We start from the raw sequence: 23,369 nt of genomic DNA, 5'->3' as shown, positions 1-23,369 counted from the left end.
AGACGAAGAGCAGAAGGCAGAAGACCACAGAGCAAGATGAGGAAGAAGAGAGGCGACAGGAGAGGCTGAGGAGCACACAGAAGAAGAGAGAAGACGGGGAGGAGAAGAGTACAGAAGAAGATTGCAGAGGAGGAGCGAGGAGGAAGAGACAGAGAGGAGGAAAAGAAGCAGGAGCAGGAGAGAGGGTGAGTAGCGCGGGGCAGGGCGAGGGGCTGGGAGGTGGGGGGTACTTACTGTGAGGTGGGTCTCAGGAACTCAGGAACCTGGAGGAGCTGCAGCGGCAGGGGGAGCGACCTACCCTTGGGTCAAGGGTCGCTACCACTGTCGCGCAGCGGCCGCCATAAGAGGGAGAAGGGGGGGAGGGGTCAGCTGGGGGCGAATGGGAGCTGGGGGGCGGGGGCGTGAAGGAGGACGCGGCGGGAAATCGCGAGGGAGGGGGGGACAGGTAGAGTGAGAAGAGCTGCGGGAGGGGGGTTTAAGGGTGGAGGGGGGTGAGTGTTAGAGTTTTAGGAGAATAGGGAGATAGATAGGAGTAGGGTTGAAAAGATAGGGGAGGGGGTGGTAGAGGTGGGTGAGGGTGAGAGGTAGAGTGAGAGGATAGGGAGATAGGTAACAGAGGGGGTGTCGGGACGGGGGGAGAGATAGGGAAATAGATAGATGGAGAGATAGGTGTAGAGATAGAAAAATAGGTAGATAGGAGGAGGGGGTGAGTGAGGGAGTTAGGTGGAGAGATAGGTAGAGGAGTGAGGGAGGCAGGTAGCGAAAGGGTAGATGTGGGTGATAGTGAGAGATAGATGGAGAGATAGAGGGGGGTGAGGCAGGAGGGCAGAGACAGGGGCGGGAAGAGACAGGAGTCGGAGAGTACCGAAGAACAGAAGAAGCGAAGAACACAGAAGACTGGAAGAACACAGAAGAACCGAAGAACACAGAAGAACAGAAGAGAAGAACACAGAAGACTGGAAGAACACAGAAGAACAGAAGAACACAGAGGAAGATGCAGGGGACGAAGAAGCAGAAGAGCAGACGAACAGAAGATCAACAAAGAAGATACAGAAGACGAAGAGCAGAAGGCAGAAGACCACAGAGCAAGACGAGGAAGAAGGGAGGCGACAGGAGAGGCTGAGGAGCACACAGAAGAAGAGAGAAGACGGGGAGGAAAAGAGTACAGAAGAAGATTGCAGAGGAGGAGCGAGGAGGAAGAGACAGAGAGGAGGAAAAGAAGCAGGAGCAGGAGAGAGGGTGAGTAGCGCGGGGCAGGGCGAGGGGCTGGGAGGTGGGGGGTACTTACTGTGAGGTGGGTCTCAGGAACTCAGGAACCTGGAGGAGCTGGAGGAGCTGCAGCGGCAGGGGGAGCGACCTACCCTTGGGTCAAGGGTCGCTACCACTGTCGCGCAGCGGCCGCCATAAGAGGGAGGAGGGGGGGGGAGGTGGGGAGGGGTCAGCTGGGGGCGAATGGGAGCTGGGGGGCGGGCGTGCAGGAGGTCGCTGCGGGAAAGTGCGGGGAGGACAGGTAGAGTGCGAAGAGCTGGGAGAGGGGGGTTTAAGGGTGGAGGGGGGGTGAGTGTTAGAGTTTTAGGAGAATAGGGAGATAGATAGGAGTAGGGTTGAAAAGATAGGGGAGGGGGGGTGGTAGAGGTGGGTGAGGGTGAGAGGTAGAGTGAGAGGATAGGGAGATAGGTAACAGAGGGGGTGTCGGGACGGGGGGAGAGATAAGGAAATAGATAGATGGAGAGATAGGTGGAGAGATAGAAAAATAGGTAGATAGGAGGAGGGGGTGAGTGAGGGAGTTAGGTGGAGAGATAGGTAGAGGAGTGAGGGAGGCAGGTAGCGAAAGGGTAGATGTGGGTGATAGTGAGAGATAGGTGGAGAGATAGAGGGGGGTGAGGCAGGAGCAGGAGGGCAGAGACAGGGGCGGGAAGAGACAGGAGTCGGAGAGGACCAAAGAACAGAAGAAGCGAAGAACACAGAATACCGGAAGAACACAGAAGAACCGAAGAACACAGAAGAACAGAAGAGAAGAACACAGAAGACCGGAAGAACACAGAAGAACACAGAGGAAGATGCAGGGGACGAAGAAGCAGAAGAGCAGACGAACAGAAGATCAACAAGGAAGATACAGATGACGAAGAGCAGAAGGCAGAAGACCACAGAGCAAGATGAGGAAGAAGAGAGGCGACAGGAGAGGCTGAAGAGCACACAGAAGAAGAGAGAAGACGGGGAGGAGAAGAGTACAGAAGAAGATTGCAGAGGAGGAGCGAGGAGGAAGAGACAAAGAGGAGGAAAAGAAGCAGGAGAGAGGGTGAGTAGCGCGGGGCAGGGCGAGGGGCTGGGAGGTGGGGGGTACTTACTGTGAGGTGGGTCTCAGGAACACAGGAACCTGGAGGAGCTGGAGGAGCTGCAGCGGCAGGGGGAGCGACCTACCCTTGGGCCTTGGGCCTTGGGCCAGTAAAAACCTTCAGGCCAGCCAAGAGCTCCAAAAGCAATGGCATGACCAGAAGGCTGTTTTGGTTCAGTACCAACCAGGGCAGAAAGTGTGGGTCTTGGAGCCTGTGGCCCCAAGAGCACTCCAAGATAAATGGAGTGGACCTCACATAATTGTTGAGAAGAAGGGTGAAGTCACCTACTTAGTTGACTTAGGCACTGCCAGGAGTCCCCTTAGGGTGCTCCATGTCAATCGCCTGAAACCCTACTATGACAGGGCTGATCTCACCCTGCCCATGGCAACAGATGAGGGACAGGAAGAAGAGAGTGACCCTCTCCCTGATCTCTTCTCTTCCACAGAACAAGATGCTCTAGTGGAAGGTGTAGTTTTGGCAGATTGTCTTACTGCTGAGTAGAAAGATCACTGCATAAATCTCCTAGGTCAGTTTTCTGAACTCTTCTCTACTGTGCCAGGTACCACTTCTTGGTGTGAGCACACCATACATACTCGAGACAGCTTGCCTGTCAAAAGTAAGATCTATAGGCAGCCTGACCATGTCAGAGACTGCATAAAGCAAGAAGTACAGAAAATGCTTGAACTAGGAGTGGTTGAGCACTCTGAAAGTCCATGGGCCTCTCCTGTGGTACTTGTACCAAAACCTCATTCCAAGGATGGAAAGAAGGAAATGCGGTTTTGTGTCGACTACAGAGGTCTCAACCAGGTAACCAAAACTGATGCTCACCCTATACCCAGGGCAGATGAGCTAATAGATACACTGGCATCTGCCAAGTATCTAAGCACTTTTAATTTGACTGCAGGGTATTGGCAGATCAAATTATCAGAAGATGCAAAAGCAAAAACTGCATTTTCAACCATTGGAGGACATTACCAATTCACAGTAATTCCTTTTGGATTGAAAAAAGCACCTGCCACTTTTCAGAGGTTGGTGAACACAGTCCTGCAAGGGCTGGAAGCTTTTAGTGCAGCATATCTAGACGATATAGCTGTCTTTAGCTCCAGCTGGGATGATCACCTGGTCCACCAATGGAAAGTTTTGGAGGCCCTGCAAAAGGCAGGCCTCACTATCAAGGCTTCAAAGTGCCAGATAGGGCAGGGGAAAGTGGTTTATCTGGGACACCTGGTAGGTGGAGAACAGATTGCACCACTTCAGAGGAAAATCCAAACTATTATAGATTGGGTTCCCCCTACAACTCAGACCCAGGTGAGAGCCTTCTTAGGCCTCACTGGGTATTACAGGAGGTTCATAAAGAACTATGGCTCCATTGCAGCCCCTCTTAATGACCTCACCTCTAAGAAAATGCCTAAAAAGGTATTGTGGACAGCTAGCTGTCAGAAAGCTTTTAAGGAGCTGAAGCAGGCCATGTGTTCTGCACCTGTCCTGAAAAGCCCCTGTTACTCCAAAAAATTCATTGTCCAAACTGATACATCTGAATTAGGGGTAGGGGCAGTCTTATCACAACTTAATTCTGAGGGCCAGGATCAACCTGTTGCTGTTATCAGCAGGAGGTTGACCCCTAGAGAAAAGCGTTGGTCTGCCATAGAGAGGGAGGCCTTTGCTGTGGTCTGGGCACTGAAGAAGTTGAGGCCATACCTGTTTGGCACTCACTTCATTGTTCAGACAGACCACAAACCTCTACTTTGGCTAAAACAAATGAAACGTGAAAACCCTAAATTATTGAGGTGGTCCATATCCCTACAGGGAATGGATTATACAGTGGAACATAGACCTGGGAGTACCCACTCCAATGCAGATGGACTCTCCAGATATTTCCACTTAGACAATGAAGACTCATCAGGTCATGGCTAGTCTTATTGTCCTTCGTTTGGGGGGGGGGGGTTGTGTAGGAAAGTACCATCTTACCTGGCATGTTACCCCCATATTTCACTGTATATATGTTGTTTTAGTTGTATGTGTCACTAGGACCCTGCCAACCAGGGCCCCAGTGCTTATAAGTGTGCCCTGTATGTGTTACCTGTGTTATGACTAACTGTCTCACTGAGGCTCTGCTAATCAGAACCTCAGTGGTTATGCTCTCTCATTTCTTTCCAAATTGTCACTAACAGGCTAGTGACCAATTTTACCAATTTACATTGGCACACTGGAACACCCTTATAATTCCCTAGTATATGGTACTGAGGTACCCAGGGTATTGGGGTTCCAGGAGATCCCTATGGGCTGCAGCATTTCTTTTGCCACCCATAGGGAGCTCTGACAATTCTTACACAGGCCTGCCACTGCAGCCTGAGTGAAATAACGTCCACGTTATTTCACAGCCATTTTACACTGCACTTAAGTAACTTATAAGTCACCTATATGCCTAACCTTTACCTGGTAAAGGTTGGGTGCTAAGTTACTTAGTGTGTGGGCACCCTGGCACTAGCCAAGGTGCCCCCACATTGTTCAGGGCCAATTCCCCGGACTTTGTGAGTGCGGGGACACCATTACACGTGTGCACTACATATAGGTCACTACCTATGTGTAGCTTCACCATGGTAACTCCGAATATGGCCATGTAACATGTCTATGATCATGGAATTGCCCCCTCTATGTCATCCTGGCATTGTTGGCACAATCCCATGATCCCACGGGTCTCTAGCACAGACCCGGGTACTGCCAAACTGCCTTTCCCGGGGTTTCACTGCAGCTGCTGCTGCTGCCAACCCCTCAGACAGGTTTCTGCCCTCCTGGGGTCCAGCCAGGCTTGGCCCAGGAAGGCAGAACAAAGGACTCCCTCAGAGAGAGGGTGTTACACCCTCTCCCTTTGGAATAAGGTGTCAGGGCTGGGGAGGAGTAGCCTCCCCCAGCCTCTGGAAATGCTTTGATGGGCACAGATGGTGCCCATCTCTGCATAAGCCAGTCTACACCGGTTCAGGGATCCCTCAGCCCTGCTCTGGCACGAAACTGGACAAAGGAAAGGGGAGTGACCACTCCCCTGACCTGCACCTCCCCTGGGAGGTGCCCAGAGCTCCTCCAGTGTGCTCCAGACCTCTGCCATCTTGGAAACAGAGGTGCTGCTATCACACTGGACTGCTCTGAGTGGCCGGGGCCAGCAGGTGACGTCAGAGACTCCTTCTGATAGGCTCCTTCAGGTGTTGCTAGCCTATCCTCTCTCCTAAGTAGCCAAACCCTCTTTTCTGGCTATTTAGGGTCTCTGCTTTGGGGAATTCCTTAGATAACGAATGCAAGAGCTCATCCGAGTTCCTCTGCATCTCTCTCTTCACCTTCTGCCAAGGAATCGACTGCTGACCGCGCTGGAAGCCTGCAAAACTGCAACAAAGTAGCAACGACGACTACTGCAACACTGTAACGCTGATCCAGCCGCCTTCTCGACTGTTTTCCTGGTGGTGCATGCTGTGGGGGTAGTCTGCCTCCTCTCTGCACTAGAAGCTCCGAAGAAATCTCCCGTGGGTCGACGGAATCTTCCCCCTGCAACCGCAGGCACCAAAGAACTGCATCATCCGTCCTCTGGGTCTCCTCTCAGCACGACGAGCGAAGTCCCTTGAACTCAGCAACTCTGTCCAAGTGACTCCCACAGTCCAATGACTCTTCAGTCCAAGTTTGGTGGAGGTAAGTCCTTGCCTCCCCACGCCAGACTGCATTGCTGGGAACCGCATGTTTTGCAGCTACTCCGGCTCCTGTGCACTCCACGAAGATTTCCTTTGTGCACAACCAAGCCTCGGTCCACGGCACTCTAACCTGCATTGCACGACCTCCTGAGTTGTCCTCCGGCGGCGTGGGACTCTCTTGTGCAACTTCGGGTGAGCACCATTTCACTCCACTTTGTAGCACCTGTTACGGCACTTCTGCGGGTGCTGCCTGCTTCTGAGAGGGCTCCTTGTCTTGCTGGGCGCCCCCTCTGTCCCCTGACGCAATTGGCGACATCCTGGTCCCTCCTGGGCCACAGCAGCACCCAAAAATCTTAACCGCGAGCTTTGCAGCTAGCAAGGCTTGTTTGCGGTCTTTCTGCGGGAAAACACTTTTGCACGACTCTTCACGACGTGGGACATCTATCCTCCAAAGGGGAAGTTTCTAGCCATTGTCGTTCTTGCAGAATCCTCAGCTTCTTCTGTCCAGTAGCAGCTTCTTTGCACCCACATCTGGCATTTCCTGGGCATCTGCCCACTCTCGACTTGATTGTGACTTTTGGACTTGGTCCCCTTGTTCCACAGGTACCCTCGTCTGGAAATCCATCATTGTTGCATTGCTGGTTTTGGTCTTTCCTGCAGAATTCCCCTATCACGACTTCAGTGCTCTTTGGGGAACTTTAGTGCACTTTGCACTCACTTTTCAGGGTCTTGGGGTGGGCTATTTTTCTAACCCTCACTGTTTTCTTACTGTCACAGTGACCCTCTATAAGGTCACATAGGTTTGGGGTCCTTTCGTGGTTCGCATTCCACTTTTGGAGTATATGGTTTGTGTTGCCCCTATCCCTATGTGCCCCCATTGCATCCTATTGTAACTATTCATTGTTTGCACTGTTTTCTAATACTATACTGCATATTTTTGGTATTGTGTACATATATCTTGTGTATATTTGCTATCCTCATACTGAGGGTACTCACTGAGATACTTTTGGCATATTGTCATAAAAATAAAGTACCTTTATTTTTAGTATATCTGTGTATTGTGTTTTCGTATGATATTGTGCATATGACACTAGTGGTACTGTAGGAGCTTCACTCGTCTCCTAGTTCAGCCTAAGCTGCTCTGCTAAGCTACCATTATCTATCAGCCTAAGCTGCTAGACACCCTATACACTAATAAGGGATACCTGGGCCTGGTGCAAGGTGTAAGTACCCCTTGGTACTCACTACAAGCCAGTCCAGCCTCCTACACCGGAGACCGCTGCAGGGTCAGAGTTAAGGACTCACAGAATCCACCACAGGTAACACCCAGTAACCGCAGACCGCTGCAGGGTCAGAGGAAAGAGCTCACAGTATCCACCATAGGTAACACCCAGTAACCCCAGACTGCTGCAGGGTCAGAGGCAAGAGCTCACAGTATCCACTACAGGTAACACTCAGCAACTGCAGACTGCTGCAGGGTCGGAGGTAAGGCCTCACGTTATCCACCATGTGTAACACCCAGTAACTGCAGGGTCAGAGCTAAGGGCTCACAGTATCCACAACGTGTAACACCCAGTAACCGCAGACCGCTGCAGGGTCAGAGGAAAGAGCTCACAGTATCCACCACAGGTAACACCCAGTAACCGCAGACAGCTGCAGGGTCAGAGGTAAGGAGTCACAGTATCCACCACAGGTAACACCCAGTAACCACAGACCGCTGCAGGGTCAGAGGAAAGAGCTCAGAGTATTCACTATAGGAGAGATCCAGTAACCACAGACCACTACAGGACTCAGAGATAAGGGCTCAGAGTATTCACTATGGGTAACACACAGTAACCACAGGCTGCTGCAGGACTCAGAGCTAAGGGCACAGAGTAAGTCAGTTTCCAGCAGAGGTCTCACCCAGTTCCAGGATCAGAGGTAAGGACTCATTGTAAGCCATCCCCCCATCCCTCTGACAGATCCTTGGGTTAATCATCTGCCGGTAAGGCAGAGGTTTCATTACACAAAGGCAGATAACAGTTAAATGTTTAATGCACAGGAGATAAGGTAGATTAGCTCAAACAAATGCCACTGGATAATTGAGAAGCCAACTTATTATTGATCTAATAATCCTTACAGCTGTACAAACGTTTCAGGATTACTGGAGGCTAAAGAAGCTGATTATTGAGACATAATACCCCGCAGCTGAGTACACAGCCCAGAGTTGATAACTGTGAAAGAAGCTGGTTATTGAGACAGTGAGGCTTTGCAGCTGTAGAAGCATTCAGAATTAAAAGGAGCAACTCAAGGACAGTCATCAATAGCAAGACAAAGAAATCCATGGTATTGTCAATATATAGAAAACACATGTGAGCAATAGAAGGAGCAGCAAAGTGTTGTTTGATGTCACTGTATCTGTCTCATGTCTGTTAACATCTCCCCTCAACAGTCTCAATCATATGCATCAAATCTCTAAGTGCAAACACTGCTTGTGCTGGTTGAAGTGCTGAGTCCAGAAGAAAACACCCCATCATGGTCAAGTAACAAACCTAGAGAAGAGCATTTCCTGAATCCCAGACACCACGCACCCCAATTCAGTCCCTTAAGGCTATTCAATTATTGTCTTACAACCATTGATGTACTATTGGTCTGGCATGTCAAGCCCTGTAAGTATATCTTAACGCCTGATGTCGCCTGCATAGAAGACTGTTGTTGCAGTTTACTCTGACGTGCACTAGGTATAGTCCTTTATAGGACTTGCATGCATTGGCGCATGCATTGCTGGCACGTGTTTTCTGTTCTGCGTCCAACCTTTTTGAGTGTAATCCTGTGTCTAACACAGTGTTAAACTGGGCTTGTGCAGATTGCTCTTAGGTATAAATTATATTGATTCATGTTAGAGGCTGGGTATTGGTGGGGTTAAGTACACATCTACCACTAGCAGTACACCTCCAACACAGGGTTGTGCCCAGTCAAGGTACAACAAAGTAGTACTTGGTTCAACATCTGGTAGCTTGGTAATGAGCAGTTAGGCTTAACTCAGGAGACAGGTATGCAAAGCATTTAAATACACCAATATAGCAAATAAGTAAGCACAGCACACAATAAAAATCCCACCCAAATTTATAAAAATAGTAAATATTTTTATCTTTAAAATGACACAAAAAACAACCAAAATCCAGACATATGATTTTTTTAAAGATTAAAAGTAACTAGCGCTTAGAAGCCAATAGCACATGGGAAGGTTGCACTGGACCAGGACACATTCAAGCACCAGCACCAGCAGTGTAACACTTCACATTTACTTCCAGAAGTGTTTCTTGATGCAGGAAAATGGTCCACAATCCCAATCCAAAGTTTAAAAAATTTTGAGTTGCTCCTTGGGACCTTGAGGCTGCAGTTCCCACAATGCACCTGGCAAAATCCTTGCAAGTCCATTGGACGCACTCCAGGGTATGGCCTTTTGTGGAAGTTTGATGCAGGAAAGTGATCCACAACCCACATCCAAGGTTCCAGAATCTCTCAGTTGCTCCTTGGGACATTAGGACTACAATTCCAACAATGCACCTGGCTAAATCCTTGCAAGTACATTGAATACACTCCAGGCTGGGGACTTTTGTGGACATTGATACAGGGAAGATCTTTTAACCTGTTGCTTCAGGGAGTCCACTCCTTAGTCCTTTTTGAAGCAAGGCAAAGTCCTTTGGGCTGTGGTTCCAGTGTGCAACAGGCAGTCCTTAAGTGTGCCGGCCTCTGGGTTGCAAACCAGAGTTTCACCAGGACAGTGCTTCTTCTTCTTGTGGTTTCAGGCAGCAAATCTGAATTCCAATGCAGGTCCGCCACCTTTATTCCATTATCTTGGGGGGACAGTCAGTGGGCACTCCTGGCCAATGAGCTGCAGGATGCACCAGAGGCATGACAACTTCCCTAAAGTGTGGCATCTTCTTGTCTAATAAAGCACTGCACTATAACATTTCAAGATGGTGGATTTCTCTCCAGAGGCACAATACCTGGCTAAACCAACCCACAGGTGTAGCTAGCTCATTTCCATCAACTCCTCCTCTGGACATCTGCAAACTCCTTACTTAAGCCTAACATCTATCTGTGGAGTACAGGGGTGAGAAGGCAGGCCTGGTTACATTACTTTTTGACAGGTATCGTCTTGAATCCTCAACTTGCTTTACCCAGCACCCTTCTCTGCCTGGTTCAACATCTGCCTAGACCACTAGCAGGCTGGAATTTAGCATACTGAAAAGAAAGTCTTAGAACTTTTTTTCTGTGTATGTTATGTTAAATAAAAAAATGGCAAATTGTAGCATTTATCATTACCATTCATTTGCGTCTACTTATGACAATTTTATGTTTTTCCTACCCATACTGAGGATTATGAAACATATTTCTATTATAGCCTATGGATCAGACTTTCTACAATATGGGAAAATGGAAAGGTGCAGTTTTTCCCTCAACAGGGCAAATAAAACATAGTTTATAATGCCTCTGCTTATAGTTACATGGCACCCCACCCCTGGGGCATCTAGGGGAGTCCTTGGGGGTGACGTATATGTAAAGTAAGGAAGCTTAATACTTTGGAAGTACCTTTAATTCCAAAGTCGAATTTGAACACATTTTACTTTTTAAAGACAGTCTGCAGAGCAGTGTTGTCGTTACATAGGAGAGCAGGCTCTCAGCCGTGCACCCTCCATTGCAGGAAATCTACGGGGCCTCTAAACGCCCAGGCGTTATTATATACTACGGACATACGGGGGCCTGTCATTGCCAATTGGAATTGTAACATTATCGTATGACCATATACCTTTTATTCAGAGCATTGGCCCTGGGCCAGTTAAGCAGAGCCTAGGGCACAGTCAGGGTTAGTTACAATCGGTATCAGTCACAAATATTGGGGATGAACGTACTAAAAGGGTGACTTACTCACAATTCATTTATACGTGTTGTGTGATTTTGGGGGATTACCAAATGCTAATGGTCATCTAAGTGTCTGGGTGTTAAAAGTGTTAGTTTTGTCATATTATGGCCATTTATTAACTGCAACATGTCCCATTACCATGGCTTTTTGTTTCTGTTTTTGACAAACCAGTTTTATACCAGGAGTTAATGCTTGGATAGCCAAAGGTTTATGCATAAGTGACTGTTGCTGAGCAGCTGGTGGCCTCGTACCCCGGTTGAGTAGAAATGTCTCTTGGACATTGTGAGAAATTTGGTTGGTGGTTGTGGGGGTGTGAACCCTTCTCAAGCAACAGCCACAGTCCTTGCCAGGGTGAACCACAAAAGTCACTGAAGTAACCCCTGTCTAACCTCCTGGTTGCTTGGCACAAAAACAGGTTTAACCTAGAGGCAATGTGTAAAATATTTATGAAGCACACAAACAGCAATAAATTAAAACCCAACAAAAAAAAATCCCACACCAATTTACAAAAAAGGTCAAATTTATTACATTATTTCGCATCAAAAAGGCAAAAATACAATCAGTGGAGCTGGAGATATAAATTTTATAAGATTTAAGGAAAGCATAGTGCCTAAAGGCTCAAAGCGCCACTCACAGTTTTCGGGTTGTGCAAGACTGGTTAAAGGTGACAAGTTCAGGTTGACTGCGATGGAGTGCAGGCCAGATACAGGGACCAGGTTACTCCTGCTGAAAGAGTTCAGTTCACGGTGGAGGAGGCTGTGGGAAGCAAGTACGGCATCTTAGTCGTTGCTATATTGTGAAAATCTTGTTGGATGTTGCAGATCGGTGTTGCGGGAGATTCTTGTTGGCAGTCACAGGAGTCTGTCAATGCTGCAGCTTGAAGTGCTGATGTTGTGTTGCCGGTCCACGCTGACAGTCGCTGAAGCTTGAAGAGTTGGGTTCACCAGAGCTTCGCCTTGACAGTCAACGCAGGAGTCAAAATTTCGGTGTGAGTGGGTCTGTTCATGGTTGTGAAGAGCCCAAAACTTCAGTATTTCTTGGGGATCAGCAACTCATTTCAGCAGAGGCCAGAAGGTCTCAGGCAGTTCCAGATGCAGGGCCAGTTGTAGGTCCAGAAAAGAGGTCATCTGGACAGAGGCAGGGAGGCCACTGGAACTTGTTATGTCCCTGTAGCTCTGAACAGGAGGTCAGTCAGCTGACCCTCGGAGTCACTTCAGTCTTGGATGAGGGGTGCAGGTCCAGTCTTCCTTCCCAGCAAGGAGGGCAGGTCTCAAGCAGCAGGGTAGCAGGGTAGCAGGGTAGCAAGGTGTCATTCCATAGTATCTACAGGTCTGGGAATGTACTGAATAGTGGGTCAGAGGGTCCCCGTTTTATATCTGGTAGCCACTTTGAAGTAGGAGAAGCTTCTCGACTTTCCCTCTTTAGGGGTGTCTGGAATTTCCTGACTACTTAATTAGTGACAGTCTGTAAGGGGGCACAATAGGCTAGTGTGAAGACCTATGTGTGAACCGGCCCAGTGCCTTTGAAGTGCAAGTGAGGTAGGTGACATCTTCACTCCCCCCATATCCTGCCAACATCCAGACCCTCTATTGTGATGCTGTCTGGGAGGACTACACAGAGGCCAACTATACCTAGTCATGTGACCCGGGACACTTTCTAAAAGTGGCAATGTCAGGATTGTGACTTGAATTTTGACTTTTCCAGTAAGGAGGATGCTACATTACTGTTCCTCAGACACCAAACATGACTTTCCTACCTGCTCCCAATCAAGTTATCACTTGTCAAATATAATAATGTAGTTCTATGTTATCCTATGGGAGTGGTAGATCTTGCAAAACTGGTATTTTTTCAATACCAGGACATGGGCAATATTATAAGACATGTCCAGCTTTTTAACCCCTTCGCTGCCAGGCCATTTCCCCCTCAGGTGCCAGGCCTTTTTTTGGCTGTTTGGGGCAGTTCGGGCTTAGGCCCACATAACGTTTTGTCGACATAAACTACCAACGCCAAATTTGCATCCTTTTTTTCCAACATCCTAGGGATTCTAGAGGTACCCAGACTTGTGGGTTCCTCTGAAGGAGACCAAGAAATTAGCCAAAATACAGCAGAATGTTTTTTTTAATGAGCTAAAAAGGGCTGCAGAAGAAGGCTTGTGTTTTTTTTTCTCCTGAAAATGGCATCAACAAAGGGTTTGCAGTGCTAAAATCACCATCTTCCCAGCTTATAGGAACAGGCAGACTTGAATCAGAAAACCCAATTTTTCAACACAATTTTGGCATTTTATTGGGACATACCCCATTTTTACTATTTGTTTGTGCTTTCAGCCTCCTTCCAGTTAGAGACAGAAATGGGTGTGAAACCAATGCTGGATCCCAGACAGCTAAACATTTCTGGAAAGTATACAAAATTCTAAATTCAGCAAGGGGTAATTTCCTACAAGGGTTTCCTACAGAAAATAACAGCTGAAATAAGAAAATATTGAAATTGAGGTGACAAAACAAAACATTTTCTCAACTTTTTACTCTGTAACTTTTCCCTGCAATGTCAGATTTTTTAAAGCAATATACTGTTACGGCTGCTTGACTCTTCTGGTTGCAGGGATATACAGGGCTTGTAGGTTCATCAAGAACCCTAGGTACCCAGAGCCAATAAATGAGCTGCACCTTGCAATGGGTTTTCATTCTATACCGGGTATACAGCAATTCATTTGCTGAAATATAAAGAGTCAAAAATAGGTTTCAAGAAAACCTTTGTATTTCCAAAATGGGCACAAGATAAGGTGTTGAGAAGCAGTGGCTATTTGCACATCTCTGAATTCTGGGGTGCCCATACTTGCATGTCTCAAATAGACGTCTTTTTTCACACACTGTCTTACATTGGGAAGGACAAAATGTAGAGAAAGAGAAGGGGCAATAACACTTGTTTTGCTATTCTGTGTTCCCCCAAGTCTCCCGATACAAATGGTACCTCACTTGCATGGGTAGGCCTAATGGTCATGACAGGAAACGCAACAAGGACACATCACATTTTTACATTGAAATCTGACATGTTTTTTGCAAAGTGCCTAGCTGTAGATTTTGGCCTCTAGCTCAGCCGGCACCTAGGGAAACCTACCAAACCTGCACATTTCTAACAACTAGGCATGTAGGGGAATCCAAGATGGGGTGACTTGTGGGGCTCTTACCAGGTTCTGTTACCCAGAATCCTTTGCAAACCTCAAAATTTTAGCAAAAAAACACGTTTTCCTCACATTTCGGTGACAGAAAGTTCTGGAATCTGAAAGAAGCCACAAAATGTCCTTCCACCCAGCGTTTCCCCAAGTCTCCTGATAAAAATGGTACCTCACTTGTGTGGGTAGGCCTAGCAACTGCAACAGGAAATGCCCCAAAACACAACGTGGACACATTACATTTTCCCAAAGAAAACAGAGCTGTTTTTTTGCAAAGTGCCTAGCTGTGGATTTTGGCCTCTTGCTCAGCCAGCACCTAGGGAAACCTACCAAACCTGCACATTTCTAACAACTAGGCATGTAGGGGAATCCAAGATGGGGTGACTTGTGGGGCTCTTACCAGGTTCTGTTACCCAGAATCCTTTGCAAACCTCAAAATGTTGCCAAAAAAACACGTTTTCCTCACATTTCGGTGACAGAAAGTTCTGGAATCTGAAAGAAGCCACAAAATTTCCTTCCACCCAGGGTTCCCCCAAGTCTCCTGATAAAAATGGTACCTCACTTGTGTGGGTAGGCCTAGCACCCGCGACAGGAAATGCACCAAAACACAACGTGGACACATCACATTTTCCCAAAGAAAACAGAGCTGTTTTTTGCAAAGTGCCTAGCTGTGGATTTTTTCCTCTAGCTCAGCCAGCACCTAGGGAAACCTACCAAATCTGCACATTTTTGAAAACTAGTCACCTAGGGACATCCAAGATGGGGTGACTTGTGGGGCTCTGACCAAGTTCTGTTACCCAGAATCCTTTGCAAACCTCAAAATGTGGCCAAAAAACACTTTTTCCTCACATTTTGGTGACAGAAAATTCTGGAATCTGAGAGGAGCCACAAAATTTCCTTCCACTCAGCGTTCCCCCAAGTCTCCTGATAAAAATGGTACCTCACTTGTGTGGGTAGGCCTAGCACCCGCGACAGGAAATGCCCCAAAACACAACGTGGACACATCACATTTTCCCAAAGAAAACAGAGCTGTTTTTTGCAAAGTGCCTAGCTGTGGATTTTGGCCTCTAGCTCAGCAGGCACCTAGGAAAACCTACCGAACCTGCGCATTTTTGAAAACTAGTCACCTAGGGACATCCAAGATGGGGTGACTTGTGGGGCTCTGACCAAGTTCTGTTACCCAGAATCCTTTGCAAATCTCAAAATGTGGCCAAAAAAACACGTTTTCCTCACATTTCGGTGACAGAAAGTTCTGGAATCTGAAAGAAGCCACAAAAAGTCCTTCCACCCAGCGTTTCCCCAAGTCTCCTGATAAAAATGGTACCTCACTTGTGTGGGTAGGCCAAGCAACCGCAACAGGAAATGCCCCAAAACACAACGTGGACACATTACATTTTCCCAAAGAAAACAGAGCTGTTTTTTTGCAAAGTGCCTAGCTGTGGATTTTGGCCTCTTGCTCAGCCAGCACCTAGGGAAACCTAACAAACCTGCACATTTCTAACAACTAGGCATGTAGGGGAATCCAAGATGGGGTGACTTGTGGGGCTCTTACCAGGTTCTGTTACCCAGAATCCTTTGCAAACCTCAAAATGTTGCCAAAAAAACACGTTTTCCTCACATTTCGGAGACAGAAAGTTCTGGAATCTGAAAGAAGCCACAAAATTTCCTTCCACCCAGGGTTCCCCCAAGTCTCCTGATAAAAATGGTACCTCACTTGTGTGGGTAGGCCTAGCACCCGCGACAGGAAATGCACCAAAACACAACGTGGACACATCACATTTTCCCAAAGAAAACAGAGCTGTTTTTTGCAAAGTGCCTAGCTGTGGATTTTTTCCTCTAGCTCAGCCAGCACCTAGGGAAACCTACCAAATCTGCACATTTTTGAAAACTAGTCACCTAGGGACATCCAAGATGGGGTGACTTGTGGGGCTCTGACCAAGTTCTGTTACCCAGAATCCTTTGCAAACCTCAAAATGTGGCCAAAAAACACTTTTTCCTCACAGTTTGGTGACAGAAAATTCTGGAATCTGAGAGGAGCCACAAAATTTCCTTCCACTCAGCGTTCCCCCAAGTCTCCTGATAAAAATGGTACCTCACTTGTGTGGGTAGGCCTAGCACCCGCGACAGGAAATGCCCCAAAACACAACGTGGACACATCACATTTTCCCAAAGAAAACAGAGCTGTTTTTTACAAAGTGCCTAGCTGTGGATTTTGGCCTCTAGCTCAGCAGGCACCTAGGAAAACCTACCGAACCTGCGCATTTTTGAAAACTAGTCACCTAGGGACATCCAAGATGGGGTGACTTGTGGGGCTCTGACCAAGTTCTGTTACCCAGAATCCTTTGCAAATCTCAAAATGTGGCCAAAAAAACACGTTTTCCTCACATTTCGGTGACAGAAAGTTCTGGAATCTGAAAGAAGCCACAAAAAGACCTTCCACCCAGCGTTTCCCCAAGTCTCCTGATAAAAATGGTACCTCACTTGTGTGGGTAGGCCTAGCAACCGCAACAGGAAATGCCCCAAAACACAACGTGGACACATTACATTTTCCCAAAGAAAACAGAGCTGTTTTTTTGCAAAGTGCCTAGCTGTGGATTTTGGCCTCTTGCTCAGCCAGCACCTAGGGAAACCTAACAAACCTGCACATTTCTAACAACTAGGCATGTAGGGGAATCCAAGATGGGGTGACTTGTGGGGCTCTTACCAGGTTCTGTTACCCAGAATCCTTTGCAAACCTCAACATTTTGCCAAAAAAACACGTTTTCCTCACATTTCGGTGACAGAAAGTTCTGGAATCTGAAAGAAGCCACAAAATTTCCTTCCACCCAGGGTTCCCCCAAGTCTCCTGATAAAAATGGTACCTCACTTGTGTGGGTAGGCCTAGCACCCGCGACAGGAAATGCACCAAAACACAACGTGGACACATCACATTTTCCCAAAGAAAACAGAGCTGTTTTTTGCAAAGTGCCTAGCTGTGGATTTTTTCCTCTAGCTCAGCCAGCACCTAGGGAAACCTACCAAATCTGCACATTTTTGAAAACTAGTCACCTAGGGACATCCAAGATAGGGTGACTTGTGGGGCTCTGATCAAGTTCTGTTACCCAGAATCCTTTGCAAACCTCAAAATGTGGCCAAAAAACACTTTTTCCTCACATTTTGGTGACAGAAAATTCTGGAATCTGAGAGGAGCCACAAAATTTCCTTCCACTCAGCATTCCCCCAAGTCTCCTGATAAAAATGGTACCTCACTTGTGTGGGTAGGCCTAGCACCCGCGACAGGAAATGCCCCAAAACACAACGTGGACACATCACATTTTCCCAAAGAAAACAGAGCTGTTTTTTGCAAAGTGCCTAGCTGTGGATTTTGGCCTCTAGCTCAGCAGGCACCTAGGGAAACCTACCGAACCTGCGCATTTTTGAAAACTAGTCACCTAGGGACATCCAAGATGGGGTGACTTGTGGGGCTCTGACCAAGTTCTGTTACCCAGAATCCTTTGCAAACCTCAAAATGTGGCCAAAAAACACTTTTTCCTCACATTTTGGTGACAGAAAGTTCTGGAATCTGAAAGAAGCCACAAAATGTCCTTCCACCCAGCGTTTCCCCAAGTCTCCTGATAAAAATGGTACCTCACTTGTGTGGGTAGGCCTAGCAACCGCAACAGGAAATGCCCCAAAACACAACGTGGACACATTACATTTTCCCAAAGAAAACAGAGCTGTTTTTTTGCAAAGTGCCTAGCTGTGGATTTTGGCCTCTTGCTCAGCCAGCACCTAGGGAAACCTACCAAACCTGCACATTTCTAACAACTAGGCATGTAGGGGAATCCAAGATGGGGTGACTTGTGGGGCTCTTACCAGGTTCTGTTACCCAGAATCCTTTGCAAACCTCAAAATTTTGCCAAAAAAACACGTTTTCCTCACATTTCGGTGACAGAAAGTTCTGGAATCTGAAAGAAGCCTCAAAATTTCCTTCCACCCAGGGTTCCCCCAAGTCTCCTGATAAAAATGGTACCTCACTTGTGTGGGTAGGCCTAGCACCCGCGACAGGAAATGCACCAAAACACAACGTGGACACATCACATTTTCCCAAAGAAAACAGAGCTGTTTTTTGCAAAGTGCCTAGCTGTGGATTTTTTCCTCTAGCTCAGCCAGCACCTAGGGAAACCTACCAAATCTGCACATTTTTGAAAACTAGTCACCTAGGGACATCCAAGATAGGGTGACTTGTGGGGCTCTGACCAAGTTCTGTTACCCAGAATCCTTTGCAAACCTCAAAATGTGGCCAAAAAACACTTTTTCCTCACATTTTGGTGACAGAAAATTCTGGAATCTGAGAGGAGCCACAAAATTTCCTTCCACTCAGCGTTCCCCCAAGTCTCCTGATAAAAATGGTACCTCACTTGTGTGGGTAGGCCTAGCACCCGCGACAGGAAATGCCCCAAAACACAACGTGGACACATCACATTTTCCCAAAGAAAACAGAGCTGTTTTTTGCAAAGTGCCTAGCTGTGGATTTTGGCCTCTAGCTCAGCAGGCACCTAGGGAAACCTACCGAACCTGCGCATTTTTGAAAACTAGTCACCTAGGGACATCCAAGATGGGGTGACTTGTGGGGCTCTGACCAAGTTCTGTTACCCAGAATCCTTTGCAAACCTCAAAATGTGGCCAAAAAACACTTTTTCCTCACATTTCGGTGACAGAAAGTTCTGGAATCTGAAAGAAGCCACAAAATGTCCTTCCACCCAGCGTTTCCCCAAGTCTCCTGATAAAAATGGTACCTCACTTGTGTGGGTAGGCCTAGCAACCGCAACAGGAAATGCCCCAAAACACAACGTGGACACATTACATTTTCCCAAAGAAAACAGAGCTGTTTTTTTGCAAAGTGCCTAGCTGTGGATTTTGGCCTCTTGCTCAGCCAGCACCTAGGGAAACCTACCAAACCTGCACATTTCTAACAACTAGGCATGTAGGGGAATCCAAGATGGGGTGACTTGTGGGGCTCTTACCAGGTTCTGTTACCCAGAATCCTTTGCAAACCTCAAAATTTTGCCAAAAAAACACGTTTTCCTCACATTTCGGTGACAGAAAGTTCTGGAATCTGAAAGAAGCCACAAAATTTCCTTCCACCCAGGGTTCCCCCAAGTCTCCTGATAAAAATGGTACCTCACTTGTGTGGGTAGGCCTAGCACCCGCGACAGGAAATGCACCAAAACACAACGTGGACACATCACATTTTCCCAAAGAAAACAGAGCTGTTTTTTGCAAAGTGCCTAGCTGTGGATTTTTTCCTCTAGCTCAGCCAGCACCTAGGGAAACCTACCAAATCTGCACATTTTTGAAAACTAGTCACCTAGGGACATCCAAGATAGGGTGACTTGTGGGGCTCTGATCAAGTTCTGTTACCCAGAATCCTTTGCAAACCTCAAAATGTGGCCAAAAAACACTTTTTCCTCACATTTTGGTGACAGAAAATTCTGGAATCTGAGAGGAGCCACAAAATTTCCTTCCACTCAGCGTTCCCCCAAGTCTCCTGATAAAAATGGTACCTCACTTGTGTGGGTAGGCCTAGCACCAGCGACAGGAAATGCCCCAAAACACAACGTGGACACATCACATTTTCCCAAAGAAAACAGAGCTGTTTTTTGCAAAGTGCCTAGCTGTGGATTTTGGCCTCTAGCTCAGCAGGCACCTAGGGAAACCTACCGAACCTGCGCATTTTTGAAAACTAGTCACCTAGGGACATCCAAGATGGGGTGACTTGTGGGGCTCTGACCAAGTTCTGTTACCCAGAATCCTTTGCAAACCTCAAAATGTGGCCAAAAAACACTTTTTCCTCACATTTCGGTGACAGAAAGTTCTGGAATCTGAAAGAAGCCACAAAATGTCCTTCCACCCAGCGTTTCCCCAAGTCTCCTGATAAAAATGGTACCTCACTTGTGTGGGTAGGCCTAGCAACCGCAACAGGAAATGCCCCAAAACACAACGTGGACACATTACATTTTCCCAAAGAAAACAGAGCTGTTTTTTTGCAAAGTGCCTAGCTGTGGATTTTGGCCTCTTGCTCAGCCAGCACCTAGGGAAACCTACCAAACCTGCACATTTCTAACAACTAGGCATGTAGGGGAATCCAAGATGGGGTGACTTGTGGTGCTCTTACCAGGTTCTGTTACCCAGAATCCTTTGCAAACCTCAAAATTTTGCCAAAAAAACACGTTTTCCTCACATTTCGGTGACAGAAAGTTCTGGAATCTGAAAGAAGCCACAAAATTTCCTTCCACCCAGGGTTCCCCCAAGTCTCCTGATAAAAATGGTACCTCACTTGTGTGGGTAGGCCTAGCACCCGCGACAGGAAATGCACCAAAACACAACGTGGACACATCACATTTTCCCAAAGAAAACAGAGCTGTTTTTTTTTGCAAAGTTCCTAGCTGTGGATTTTTTCCTCTAGCTCAGCCAGCACCTAGGGAAACCTACCAAATCTGCACATTTTTGAAAACTAGTCACCTAGGGACATCCAAGATGGGGTGACTTGTGGGGCTCTGACCAAGTTCTGTTACCCAGAATCCTTTGCAAACCTCAAAATGTGGCCAAAAAACACTTTTTCCTCACATTTTGGTGACAGAAAATTCTGGAATCTGGAGGAGCGACAAAATTTCCTTCCACTCAGCGTTCCCCCAAGTCTCCTGATAAAAATGGTACCTCACTTGTGTGGGTAGGCCTAGCAACCGCAACAGGAAATGCCCCAAAACACAACGTGGACACATTACATTTTCCCAAAGAAAACAGAGCTGTTTTTTTGCAAAGTGCCTAGCTGTGGATTTTGGCCTCTTGCTCAGCCAGCACCTAGGGAAACCTACCAAACCTGCACATTTCTAACAACTAGGCATGTAGGGGAATCCAAGATGGGGTGACTTGTGGGGCTCTTACCAGGTTCTGTTACCCAGAATCCTTTGCAAACCTCAAAATGTTGCCAAAAAAACACGTTTTCCTCACATTTCGGTGACAGAAAGTTCTGGAATCTGAAAGAAGCCACAAAATTTCCTTCCACCCAGGGTTCCCCCAAGTCTCTTGATAAAAATGGTACCTCACTTGTGTGGGTAGGCCTAGCACCCGCGACAGGAAATGCATCAAAACACAACGTGGACACATCACATTTTCCCAAAGAAAACAGAGCTGTTTTTTTTTGCAAAGTTCCTAGCTGTGGATTTTTTCCTCTAGCTCAGCCAGCACCTAGGGAAACCTACCAAATCTGCACATTTTTTAAAACTAGTCACCTAGGGACATCCAAGATGGGGTGACTTGTGGGGCTCTGACCAAGTTCTGTTACCCAGAATCCTTTGCAAACCTCAAAATGTGGCCCAAAAACACTTTTTCCTCACATTTTGGTGACAGAAAATTCTGGAATCTGAGAGGAGCGACAAAATTTCCTTCCACTCAGCGTTCCCCCAAGTCTCCTGATAAAAATGGTACCTCACTTGTGTGGGTAGGCCTAGCACCCGCGACAGGAAATGCCCCAAAACACAACGTGGACACATCACATTTTCCCAAAGAAAACAGAGCTGTTTTTTGCAAAGTGCCTAGCTGTGGATTTTGGCCTCTAGCTCAGCAGGCACCTAGGGAAACCTACCGAACCTGCGCATTTTAGAAAACTAGACACCTAGGGAAATCCAAGATGGGGTGACTTGTGGGGCTCTCACCAGGTTTTGTTACCCAGAACCCTTTGCAAACCTCAACATTTGTCCAAAAAAAAACACTTTTTCCTCTCATTTCGGTGACAGAAAGTTCTGGAATCTGAGAGGAGCCACAAATTTCCTCTTTTTCCGATACAAATCGTACCTCTCTTGTGTGGGTAGGCCTGGTGCCCATGACAGGAAATGCCCCAAAACTCTATCTGGACACTTCAAAATTATCAAATACAAAACTACCTGTTTTTGCGGGGGCACCTGTGTTTTTTGTCCTGGGCTCAGCAGCCATCCAGGGAAACCTACCAAACCCAGACATTTCTGAAAACTAGACACCTGAGGGAGTCGAGGGAGATGTGACTTGTGTGGATCCCCCAATGTTTTCCTACCCAGAATCCTCAGCAAACTTCAAATTTAGCTAATAAATCAACTTTTTCCCACATTTCTGTGTGGGATCACCGCACCAGGACAAATTTCCTACCACCCAACGTTCCCCTCAGTCTCCCAGTAAAAATGATACCTCACTTGTGTAGATGGGCCAATTGCCTGTGACAAGGAAGAGCCAAAAACATGTCAAAATTGAGAGGGAACCAAAGCTGGTCCAAAAGGACAGCTTGAAAAAATAATTTTTAGGCAAACAAGTGCAGCAGAATTTTTATCGGTATAGATGAGACAATGCTGGGTGGTAGGAATTTTGTGGATTCCTGCAGATTCTGGAAGGTTATATCACAAAAATACGGGAAAAATGTGTGATTTCCAGCTAAGTTGGAGGTCTGCAGGGCATTGTGGGTAAGAAAATGGTGAGAGGTGCATGTGGAGCACACCACCCTGAAATCACCTAGATGTTTAGTTTTCAGATGTGTCTAGGTCTTGTGAATTTTTCTACATGGTAGGGTCCCAAAGTCCAAAAAGTGCAGCCCTCACCATTCCAAGTGGGACGATTTTTAGTGTGAGCCAAGCTCCCATGGCCCAAATGTAAAACCAAAACCCAAAATAATCAAATGGCTGTTGCTTGGGATTAGATGTTTTAGTGTGCAGGAGGAGAGCTGAAAGACTGTTACCCCTTCAGTTGGGGCGGGGGCATAACCAGGCCCATACTGGTTGGTAGCCACTACCCACTATTTTTTTTTTTTTTTTAATTCCCTGGCATCTAGTAGACTTTCTGCCCCCCCCGGGTGAGGATCGGGGATAATTGCCGCACCTGCCCCCCAAACAAAACACACACATAGACAAACACCAATCCCTGATGCCTAAGTGGTTTCATACCCCCCCGGGGCAGATCAGCCAAATAGAAATAGGCCTATCTGCCCCCAAGGGGAGCAGAAATGGCCTAAAATAAATTTGCCCCCCCCCAGGGGAGTGACCCTTGCCTAAGGGGTCGCTCCCCTTGCGCGAAATTGACGCAAAAAAATAAAAATCCCTGGTGTCTATTGGTTTCTGCCTCTCCTTAAGGGCAGAGTGGACTAACAAAAATAGGCAGATCTGCATCCCAGATCTGGCCTACATACAATTTGCCCCCCAGGGGAGCAACCCTTGCCTAAGGGGTCGCTCCCCATATATAAAAACATAAAGTAAATAAAAAAATATATATATCCCTGG

Source organism: Pleurodeles waltl, chromosome 11 (assembly GCF_031143425.1).
Source record: "Pleurodeles waltl isolate 20211129_DDA chromosome 11, aPleWal1.hap1.20221129, whole genome shotgun sequence".
Classification (NCBI taxonomy): Eukaryota; Metazoa; Chordata; class Amphibia; order Caudata; family Salamandridae; genus Pleurodeles; species Pleurodeles waltl.
The sequence above is the reverse complement of the archived record's forward strand: the minus strand, read 5'-3'. Positions refer to the sequence as shown.